The following is a 12,592-nucleotide window of genomic DNA, read 5'->3' as shown; positions in this document are numbered from 1 at the left end:
CACTATAGACTCTAAGAGGTAATATGCTGAGAAGAGGTGACTGAGGCATGGTGAGCCATAAACGGGACTTCCACATCGCCCCTCCATCTTCGGGAACATTGCTAAAGACGGGGCAGAATGACTGTAAGGCCTACGTGGTGGGGAAGAGTAGAATACTCCCTCTGGGCATGGCATGGCATGGCCATGGCACTTTGAACTCATAGCCTCTGTGTTACTTACAACAAAAGACCAAGACGAGAATGGACCCAATGACATCCTGTTAGAAATAGAGAAGGGGCTCACAGGGACACCTCCTTCCCTGAGAATTTATAGATAGTTAAGAGCAGCTAAGGAGGAAGGGTTCACCACTCCTAAAGGTCTAGGGGCAGGTAATTGTTACCGGAAAAAAAAAGAGAGAGAGAGAGACATTTCCTAAGCAGTGTAGCCAATGGTAAGGTGCCCATACTCCTGTAAAAAAAAAAAAAAAATACCTTGTCCATGCTTTTGTAAATAACCCTAATGAAACTCATGGGGTCAGCAAAAAGCAAAAGCAAAAGTCATAAAAGCAGTAGAGAACTGGTTGGGAAGAGGATCAGAGCCAGCAGGAATGAGAGGGAGATTAGAGGGTAATGAGATGGATATGATAAAAATATTTTATATACATAGATGAAAAGTCAATGATCTCCTTGTTCTAGATTAATTAACATATGATAAATTAAAACAGCAAAAATGGAGGAGGATCTGAGGGAAAGTGACTGGGTCACTGGGTGTCATAAAAGGTGATTTGTTTACTTGGGCCATGGAATGTGGTCAGCTCACTGGAGTATGGAGTTGACCTGAGGTCATCGAAGATGGCCAGCTCACTGCAGGTCATGAAAGATGATCAAGTCTCTGTGAGTGCCATCCTCAGAAAGGATTCAAGTCCAGGTTAAGTCATTTTCAACAGAGTCCATTGTTAAAAAGGGGCAATCCCTACATTTGCCTTTCATTTCGAGTGTCCGTCTACTTTCCTGCTTCCCTGGTACATGTGACAAACTCCACCAAAGCAGTTCTTCTAGATGGAGCAGCTGGTATCAGCCCACCTCAGACCTTCAGCCTCCTAGACTACAGGCAACAGGCAACATAAGCCTTTCTTTGTGCTGTTTCTTATATTGCAGATGGACTAGTGCGTGTTTACTACATAAAAGGTCATTTGATTTTAAGGGCTTTTTGGAGCATCACAGCATCTGAGGTATCTTGAAGCATAGCCAAATTTCAATCTCTAGTTAGGAGTTGGTGCCACCTGCAGCTACTCTGAGACTTCTGTCTTTTAGTTCCTAGCTCAGTTCCTTCCGTTCTTATTACCTCTCCATCCCCCTGTCCTTGTCCCTTTTGCTCTCCTGCCTTCCCTCCATCCCTGCCTCCCTCCCCCTCTCCCTCTCTCCCATCTCCATACAGCAGTGCTCATGTCAGCCACAGAAAGAACCACCCTCTTTCTCAGGGCAAAGGTTTTTGAAGTGTGGTGAGCAGCCTGAAAAACTAATCTTTCTACATTATTATTATTAATTATTACTACTACTTCTATTGCTGAGTAGTTTTACAATTGCCTTACTCAGCAAGCCTGGGAAATATTTGAGTAGTCATCGGTTTTACAGATGTGGGGATTGAGGTTCAGGGAGGTTAAACTACTTGCCTTAAATAGTCACAAAACTGTATCATTAGATCATCAAATGTGCAGCCTCTTCTCTATTACGACGATGCTCTTCTTAGGATGAAGATAAAGGAGACAGTAATGAAGGAAGCACTGTGTTGACCTAACACTCTAGTGGGGTGAAGCAGCAGATGGAAGTAGATGGGGAGAGAGAGGGCCCAGAAAGCCAAGTGAAGGCAAAATTTTCAGGAAAAAAAGTGTTTTTCAGCTCTCACAGCTTTGTGGGGCTTCTTGTTTATTCGTGCTTGGGGGCACATAGTGGCTCTTGATTTGATCCGTGCTTGCCTCCATTTCTTCCTAAAGATGTATTTATTTTTATTTTACGTGTATAGGTGTTTTGTTCCATGTCTGTCTGCCTGCCTGTGTACCATGTGCATGCCGTGTCTATGGATGCCAGTGCAACGATGTGGAATCAAAAGTAAGTGCTCTTAACTGCTAAGCCATCTCGCTAGCCCTCACCTCTGTCTTTATATGAATAGGATGGAAGCTTTCCTCAGGCCTAACCCTGAGGATCAGGCTACAATGAACCTTCTGGTACTCAGTGATGAGCTTCATGTAAGACTGGTGTCAGTACAGCTGTGCTCTGGCCCCTGAAGGTTTTCTGTGTCCCTTGGGGCATGGCACTACCCAAGCTTCTGGATGATCGTTCTGCCTTCAGCACCCAGATTATCCTCCCAGTGCCAAGCTGGCCTTAGAGGAGGGAGCAGACACTCAAAGCTACTCTTGCCTTCTCTACCTCACCTCTCCTTTTCCCAGAACCAGTGGGGCCAGGCTTATAGTATCACATTCTATACAGGGTTTGAGGTTGGAGAAGCATGAGGCAGCTGCTGGGTGGAAGTGGAGGCTGGAGGAGGGCAAGAGAAGGCTGTTTCCTTTCATTCTGTGTAGCTTTTTAACTTTCGTACTCAATGTGTTCACTGAGTGCTCAAAAATAAAAACTAAGATAAAACCACAAGCGCTCTATATAATTGTTTCCAGAGCTCAAATACAGGAAATCTCTTGTTCAGTTCCATCCAAGAACATCCCACAGATCCTGGCCATGCTATTTTTGTTTTGGGAGCACCTCTCTGCTTCCTCTTTCCCCTATAAGAGTTACATTTCAGTTCCTCACAATGAGAGTCACTGTCCGCGTAGTAACCCTGATGCCCTCACTACTCTGTCTCACAATCACAGGACAGTAACTCGCAGGAGTCTGGCTCTCAGGCCTCCCCATGGCCACCTAAAATGAAAATCACAGGCTTGTTATCTCAGCAGTGAGCCAGGGTGGTCTTTGAGGATTCTGTTCCCAATCCTTCCCCCTCTGCCAAGATCAAGGAGAGACACGACCCTCACTCTCTTTGTACTTATGTGGCAGATGTCCTGAAAGCTGAAAGACAAATTATGCTGAGGATGATGCCACCTAACCAAAATCACATTGAATAGAAAAGTCTTCTCCATAGCTCTTATAACCTCCAAAGATTTATCCAGAAATGAACCCTGAAAATAAACCTTGATATTAATACCCAGGACCTCTGCTTGGTTGTGGCTTTTTGTTTCTTTGTCTTTACCTTTCTTCAAGTTTCAACTTCTAGATTCTACCCCAGGGGCATATCAGTGACAAAACACTGTCTGATATAAATCTATTTAAACACAATACCCATGTGTCCTGGCCTTCGTTTTGAACCTATATGAACTGGCAGACACCTTGGGCCCACAGTTTCTATTAGCTTAATGAATGTTTTTTTTTTTCCAACTTGAACTTTTAGGCAGGAATTTTAATTTTAGCAACCATTTCTGAAAGTGGAACAGGATCTATAGATTTACTGACCACTTTCCCTCCTGTCATCAGAGAGAGCTCCCGAAAAAGGGCTTTGTCAAGTTTGTTTGATCTATTTTTACTTTTCTGTTTCTTACAACATATGTAATGTAAGTCTGCTTTACTGTAGGGTTAAGGACAAAATACAAACAAAAAACGTTAAAGTGACAACTAGTGTTGCCCTTGTAAGTGTTCATTTCCAGGTCATTTTCAAATGTTGTTGAGGTTCTTTTTCACGGTGCTTGTGGAGGGAATTTTTCTGAACGCCTTTCTTAACACCTAGGTATTGACTCTAGTTATAACTCCAATGATATTCTCATCCCACAGAATTTACTTTTGTTTTTCTCTTCCTTTTTATTTATTTATTTATATAGTCTCACTCTGAACCCTGGCTGGCTTCAGACTCACAGAGATCCACCTGCCTCTGCCTCCTGAGTTCTGGGGTTAAAGATGGATGCCACTACCTCAGCCAAGAAGTATTACCTTTTTAAACTAAACTGTATGTTTTTAAAGACAGCCTCAAAGGTATACAAACCCCTCTCCTATCTACTCTAAGGCATTCTCGTCTTCCAGAGAGACACTCTGTACCTGGCTACTCTATGCCCAACCAGAGGCAATCACTAAGCTCATTTAGGTCTATGGACTTGCCTATTTTGGACATGTTATATAAATGGACTCATCCTGATACAGTGTGAATGGGATCTGCATCCATAGGCCCCTGTTTTGAGCTTGGTCTCCAACTGATGATGCTACTTAGGGATGCTGTGAGACCTTTGGGACCATGGCTGACAGGAGTCAGTCTTGAAGTGAAACGCATCTTGAAGATGACAACTTTGGGGCCCATTCCAAGCTCTCTCTACTTTCTGATCCACCTAGATGTGGACCAGTGACAGCTTAGTCTCCGGGCACCAAACGCTACGTGGCAATACCACGCTGTCCCACGTGTATTCCCTGAAACCATGAGCCACCACCAGTCCTTCCTCTCTTAAGTCTGTCAGCACTTCCGTGGCAGTGATGAGAACTGATGCACACGCGGGTTTTGTCCTGAATTTTAAGTCTTCGGTCTATTATTTTTTTTTAATTTTATTGGTATATATGTTAAGACCAAAGGATCCAACTTCAGCCTTTCACTTACGGACTCTCGTTTTCTCAGAACATTCATTGGAAAGATCTTTCAGTTTCTATTGGGTTATCTTGATGATGTCATAATTAATTGGCTATAAACATAATAGTTTCTTTCTGAATCTTCAGTCTAAACTTGTTGCCTACTCTAAGGTCAGTTCCAATATCTTTAGGGGAGAAAATGTAGGGAGCGGGGCTGTAAATTTGGTAGCAATTGAATGCATGTAGATCAATTTGAGTATTGTTGTCCTGACAATATTTGGGTGTCCACTTCAGAAACTCATTATGTTTCTGTTTATTTAGATCGTCCTTACTCAATTTCACTGTAGTTCCATCCACAGTCTCCAGTGAAAATGTTTTTCACTTCTTTTGATAACTTTATGATTGCGTATTTTTTTTTTCTGTTTGGTGTTATTGTAAATGAAACCACTTTCTTATGTTCATTTTCAGATATTTTTCTTTCTTTCTTTTTTCTTTCTTTCTTTCTTTCTTTCTTTCTTTTTTTTTTTTTTTTTTTTTTTTTTTTGTCATCCACACAGGAAGGTGGATGATCCTTGGGTGTCAATGGGCTGCCCTGTTACACGTCTAGTATGGTTAATTAGCCCTGCTACTCCGGGTGATTGTTTCGTTTCCCTACAGGACTCTCCACATACAGGTTCAGCTGCAAAGTGAGCTAGTCTCTCCCTCCATCCTCTCACTTGTTCTGGCTAGAAACTTCAGGGTGTTACTGAATAACAAAAGGCGAGAGTCCTTATCTTATTTCTCATCTTTGTAAGGGAATGTTCAGCCCTTCCCTTCCATGCAGACTGTGAGTGTTCTGTAGATGATGTCCATCAAGGTGAGGATGATCATAACTATTCCTAGTTATTCGGGTGACTTTTTTTTTTTTAATGAAGTATGTTACATTTTTGCCAAATGTTTTTGAGCATCTTAGTACAAATTCTCTATGTCTTCATACATGAGCTTTTCACATGTTGAGTCAAACTCCATTTCTGGCACAGAACATATTTGATCATTGCATAGCATCCTTTTCAGTGTTGTTGAGCTTAGTTTGCTGGAATTCTGTTGAGGGTTTTGACTCTATATGCATTAAAGGTACTGAAGTTTAGTTTCATTCCTTGTGAGGATTTTATCTAGTTTTGGTATCTGGGTGTGAGCAGCTTTATAGAAGAAGCTGAGGGGCAATCCTTCCTCCTCAAAGTTCTGAGTCCATGAAGGACTTATGTTAGTTCTTCTCTACATCTTTAGTGGAGTTTGCCAGGGGAGCCAGGTGACTCTGGGGTTGTTTGTTGGAGGAAGGTTTTTATTACTAAGTAACTCTCTTTGTTAGTTACAGGTTTATTTGGGTTTTCTATTTTTTCCCGTGTCAGCTTTCCCAGTTTGCATTTCCTGTGAGTTTGTCAATATTGTTCAGGTGCTCTCTCCATCTGCTGGCTCATGATCACTCATCATTCCCTTAGAATATTTATTTCCTTGGTCTGTGTATTGTCATGTGGTTATCCTGTACGAGAAATCTAATATCTGCTTATAAATGAATACATATCATGTGTGTCTTTCTGGGTCTGGGCTATCTCACTCATGATATTTTCTAATTCCACCTATTTGCCTGCAAATTTCATGGGAGGGAACAGTTAGGAGAAGGAGTCGGGAAGGAAAGAAGGGTAGGGATTAGATGTGGGGAGAGCAGGGGTGAGAGGCCACAGGGCTTGACAAAACAAGAGAAACCAAGGGTGTGATCATCTCTGAGCCAAGCTGGAGATCTACAACAGGGTAGACTCCTGGGAGGATAGGGGAGTGACTCCAGCTAAGACTCCTAGTAGTGGGGGTCATGGAGACTGAAGAGGCTACCCTCTAGCCAGGCTTCTAGTGGAGGGAGGGGAACACCAACCCACCCACAAAAACTTTGACCCCAAATTTACCCTGCCTACAAGATGTGCAGGGATAAATATAGAGCAGAGATTGAAGGAAAGTTAATCAATGCCTGGCCCAACCTGAGACCCATCATATGAGAGAGAGACAATCCTTTATACTATTAACAATATTCTGCTATGCTTGCAGATAGGAGCCTAGGATAGCTGTCCTCTGAAAGGCACTACCCAGCAGGTGATCTAAACAGATGCTGAGACTCACAGCCAAACATTAGGCAGAACTCAGGAGTCTTGTAGAAGTGTGAGGAGAAAGATAGAAGGACACAGAGGGGATAAGAACTCCACAAGAAAACCAACAGAGTCAACTAACCTGGGCCAACTGGGGGGGGGGCTATGGAGACTGAAGCAACAACGAAAGACCATACATAGACTAGGGAACCTAGAACCCCTTCACAGATGTAGCAGATGGGCAGCTTAGTCTTTATGTGGGTTCCCTAGTAAGGAGAGCAGGAGCTGTCTCTGACATGGAATCTGTGGTTGCCTGCTTTTTGATCACTTCCCCTTGGTGGGGTTGCCTTGCCTGGCTTCAGTGGAAGAGGATACACCAGTCCTGATGTGACTTGATGTGCTGGGGTGGATTGGTAGGCAGGCTCCTCTTTTCTGAGGAGTAGGGGAGGGAGGATAAGGGAAAGAGGGATGGAGGGTGGGACCAGGAGAAAAGAAGGGCTGCAATCAAACCAAAACTAATCAGAAGAGATAAGGAAGGACGCTATGTACTCATAAAAGAGAAACTCCATCAAGAGGACATGTCAATTTTTAACATCTATGCCCCAAATACAAGGACACCCAACCATGTAAAAGAAATACTATGATAACCTAAATCAGATATTGATCTTCACACACCAATAGTGGGAGAATTCAATACCCAACTCTCACCAATAGATAAGTCATCTAGACAAAAACTAAATGGAGAAATGCTGGAACTACCTGAAGTTATAAATCAAATGAACCTAGCAAATATTTACAGAACATTTCACCCAAACACAAAAGAATATACCTTCTTCTCAGTACCTGATGGAATTTTTCCAAAATTGACCACATACTCACACACAAAGCAAATCTCAACAGATACAAGGAAATAACATCTTCCATCCTATCTGGCCACCATTAATTAAAGCTGGATATCAACAACATAAACAACAGAAGCTTACAAACTCATGGAATCGGAACAAGTCTCTACTGAATGAAAAATGAATCAAGATGGAAATTAAGAAAGAAGGTGAAGACTTTCTAGAATTTAATAAAAATGAATACACAGCATACCCAAACTTATGGTATGTAATGAAGGCAGTTCTAAGTATCAAGTTCATAGTACTAAGTACCTACATTTTTAAAAATGGATAAAATCTTATGCTAGCAACTAATAAGCACACCTGAAAGCTCTGAAGGGAAGAAAAAGAAGAGATAACACTCAAAAGGAGTAGACAGCAAGAAATAAACTCAGGGCTGAAGTCAATAAAATAGAAAGAAAACAAATGGTACCAAACACACACACACACACAATGAAACAAAGAGTTGGTTCTTTGAGAAAATCACTAAAGTTGACAAACCATTATCCAAATTGAGTAAAGGAAGGGAAGAGAAGATACAAATTAACAAAGTAGACGTGAAAAGAGAGACAGTTATTATAAGGACATACTTCTAAAACCTACCTATATTTCTCCAAATTGGAAAATCTGAAAGAAATAGATAAATGATTATAGCTCAGAATTCTATCAGATTTTTTGAGGAAGAGCTAATGCCAGTACTCCTAAAATTATTCCACAAAATCAAAACAGAAGGAACACTGCCAAATTCATTTTATGAGGCACAGTCATCCTGATACCCAAACCACATAAATATCCAATAAAGAGAATTACAGACCAATTTTTCCTTGAATATAGATTAAAAAATATTCAATAAAATACTTGGAAACTGAATCCAAGAACATATCTAAAGATCATCCACCATGATCAAGTAGGCTACATCCCAAGATACAGGGATGGTTTAACATACATAAATCTATGAGTGTAATTCACCATTTAAACAAACTGAAAGGCAAAAATCATATAATCATCTCATCAGATGCAAAAAAAAAAAAAGGCAAAATCCAACACCCCTTCATGATAAAAGTCTTGGAGAGATTAGGGATACAAGGGATATACCTTAACATAATAAGGACAATTTACAGAAAGCCAATAGCCAACATAAAATTAAATGGAAAGAAACTCAAAGCAATTTCACTAAAATCAGGAACAAACAAAGGTGTCCACTCTCCCTCTACTTAGACAATATAGTACTTGAAGTCTCAGCTAGGGTCATAAGGCAACAGAAGGAGATCAAGAGGATACAATTTGGAAATAAAGAAGTCAAAGAATCTTTATTTGCAGACGATATGATAATATACAGAAGTGACCAAAAATTCTACCAGGAGACTTCTACAGCTGATAAACACTTCCAGCAAAGTAGCTGGATACAAAACAAAAATCAGTAGCCCTCCTATATACAAATGGCAAAACGCCTGAGAATATAGATGTTTATGGAGTTAGATTAGTGTCTGATGTGTCCTTCCGTAACGTTCCTCTGTCTGTAAAACACACCCATGTATCTACCCATAGATTTTTTTTTAAGACAGGTTTCTGGCTGACCTAAAACCCACTATTTAGATGGATCAGTCTAGACAGCCTAGACCTCACAGAAATCTACCTTCTGTTGCCTCTGACGTGCTGAGATTAAAGTCATTCACCAGCACACTTAGCATATACAATTTTTTAATTGAACTTAAATATGTTCAAAAAAAGTATCATAGTATGAAGAAATGTTTTACTTGTTTACATAACAATAGCAAGTTTTATATGTAACATAAAATTTAATATAAACAGGATCTTGATTACATTTCAAAAAGTTCTTTAAAAAGTCTAAAGTACTAAAGTGTATATAATAAACAAATATGTAGGTAAACAATGGATATCATTAGTACCAGTAAGTAATGCTTACTATTAATAACAGTTATTTTTTCTAGACCAAACTCTGAGTTCACACCATCCTCACAAAGCTGATAACAAAAGCAATGTCCTGACTTTTGCAGCAAATAGTGGAGGCTGAGGGCACATATTTGAACCACCTGCTTCCACGTTCCATCCAAAATGACCCAGAAAATTATAAAATATGTAAAACCCTGAATCAGGAATATAAGCTAAGGAAGGAAACCACACAAATGCCAAAAACTTCAAAGAATTTCTTTGAAATCCTTTGCAACTGGGACCAGATTAAAAAGGGCATCCAGGACTAACCCGGCAACCTGCAAAAGAACAGCTTAACCCCAGAGACGGGATGTAGACAGCAGGACCCATCTGTTCCCTAGGGTTCTTCAGAAGCCAGAGGTGGCCTGGTTGGCAAGCGGTGGCGAGTATTTGCAGCAGAAACCTGGGCTTGGCAGCAGCATTTGTATTTTTGGCTCCTATAGGCCCAGAGTGTTTTTGTGGTCTCTGTGGAGCTGGGTACCAGCAGGATGCTTGTGCTGTTGGTGACAGCGACCATCTTGGGTGATGCCATGGACGCCTGAGCAGGGATCACAGCCTGGCAGCTAGCTTTGACACACACCAGCACTGAGCTGGGATACCCAGCATAGGAAACCCACCAACAATGCTTGCAGGGCCCACGCAAAGTTTGATCCCTTGGGCAGAAAACACCCAGACTGTTGGCCATGCCTGCCCTACCAGCACTTAGTACCCTGAGGAAGAGGGATTAGAAGTCCAGATTGAAGTCTTTCATAGATAGCTACACATGCACAGCTGAGTTCAGGCCAGCCTAAGCTATATGAGACAAGTGAGTCTACAAAACACAAACAACAACAACAAAAAACTAATGATTAACTAACTGTACTTTAAAAACTATTTTCCTCTTTACATGAATCATAGGAATCAAGAGAAAGTGAAAGTGAAGCCAGGAAGCTCATTGGGAAACAATCCTCTTTGTGATTTTTCTTGGGCAGAATATCTCAGGTAAGACACAAAGCATTCTTCTGACAAAAAAATAAATTAAAAAAAGGTTGAAAAATTGAACCTGACTTAAACAACAACAACATCTGTAACAGATTTAACTGGCATAGGGCTCAAATCCAGAATACAAAAATAATTCCTAATTAGCAAGAACACAGCCGGTGGGGCTGGAGAGATGGCCAGTGGCTAAGAACAATGACTGCTCTTGCAGGAGACCGAAGTTCAGTTCCTAGTACTCCTGTCTAATGGCTCACAGCCACCCATAACTCCTGCATCAAAGTATCTGACATCTCTTGTAGTCTACACACATAGATACATAGATAGATAGATAGATAGATAGATAGATAGATAGATAGATAGATAGATAGATGTCATTAAAAAAAAGCTTAATTCCAGAGTGATAGTCTTAGGAGGTAGAGATTTGGGGAGCTAACCAATCATAAGGACAAAGTCTTCCTGAGATTAAAATCTCTGTAAAAGAGCCCCCCCCCAAAAAAAAAGCAACTGTTTCTGCTGCTTATGTGAGGAAACAATCAGATGACCATGAACAAAGAAACAGTTCCATCTGTGGCATTTTAACCTTGGACTTCCCAGCCTTTCTAATTGAAGAAGCAAATTCTCTTCTTAATAAGCTACCAAGCTTATTACATTTGTTGCAGCAGCCCCAATGGAGGAGCTTATCCAGCCAACATGACCTAAGAATCAAGAGAGAAGAGTATAGAATTGGTATGCTGTAAGCATCAGTCTAAACAAAATTAGAGAAGCGGTGAGTTTCTAGAATCACAAACTACCTGGAAGGCTTTCTGGTGAGATATGGGCACCCAGACAACTCCTGTCCGATGTTCTAAGAGTCACGGAGAGAGCGTAAACAATTCTGTGAGCTTCAGGCAGGCAGTTTGGGTCAATTTCTTCGTATTGGTTCTCAACTCTGGTGATGCGTTGAAATCACTGGGCAAGCCTTGTAGAAAGCAGCAGTGTCCAGGCCTCATCTTAAAATGTTTTATTTAATTATTGTGAGTCAGGCACAGACATTTCTAACATAAAAAAATAAAAAATAAATTCCCCTCGGTAATTTAAATGTGCAGCCAGAGTTGAAAAAGCACTGCCTCGAGGAAATAAAAAACATAAGACTTTTCCAGAAAACTAAACAGCATCAGTAAGTGGAGAATTTCTTCCAGTCTACAGAGGAAAAATCATTTGCTTAAGTCAAGAGGTTGTTTGCAGACAAACTCAGCATTCTCTCCCTAACCAGTACTCAGAAAGTACCAAACTCATGGCCAGTACCCTGCTGTCCGCTTAAGGCCACAGAACACCCCCTGCAGAAATGGGACAAGACTCCGAATCCAAGAACTAGAGGGCCACAGCACAAAGAATTATTAAAACACAGTGGAGAAGGGCTGGAGAGGTTGTGCAAAGATGAAACACACTTGCTGCTCCGGCAGAGTTCAGCTTTAGGTTCAGTTCTCAGCACCCGTGTGGCGATTCACACCCATCCATAACTCCAGCTTCAGAGGTTCTGACCTCTCCTCACATCTGCAGGCACAAAGCACATACCGAGCAAACACTCATATGTACACGCAAAGCATTCATACACTCAAAAATAAGATAAAAATTGACATCTGAAAAAGAAAACAAGGGAGACAAGTTAAACCACACAATGCTGGTCGCTGGTGTATTTGATTGATAAGTAGATAAATAATATATAATGAAAAACACCAGGTCATTCACACAGTCACAAAACATTAGAATCAAAAGAAAAGTTAGTTCTATAAAATGAGCAGTTTGGGTCTGTATTCCAAATTAAGTCAATCAGAATTAAGCAGAAAGAGACAATAAGAACAAAGAAAATTCTGAAAGATCTTCAGTTTATATAGTTGGTAATTAATAGACAACAACTATATTCTAATCTTGGTTAGCAGAGATAAAAGCAAAGCTACCAAAGTTCTTTTGCCAGGCATGCTGGTGGTGACCTTTAACCCTGGAACCAGGATGTAGAGGCAGACAAATAAATTGCTGTGAGTTGGCGGCCAGCCAGGATTACTGAGTGGGTTCCAGGCCAGCCAGGGCTACAGAAAATAAAGAATGTATATACATATCT

Source organism: Meriones unguiculatus, chromosome 2 (genome assembly GCF_030254825.1).
Source record: "Meriones unguiculatus strain TT.TT164.6M chromosome 2, Bangor_MerUng_6.1, whole genome shotgun sequence".
Taxonomy (NCBI): Eukaryota; Metazoa; Chordata; class Mammalia; order Rodentia; family Muridae; genus Meriones; species Meriones unguiculatus.
The sequence above is the reverse complement of the archived record's forward strand: the minus strand, read 5'-3'. Positions refer to the sequence as shown.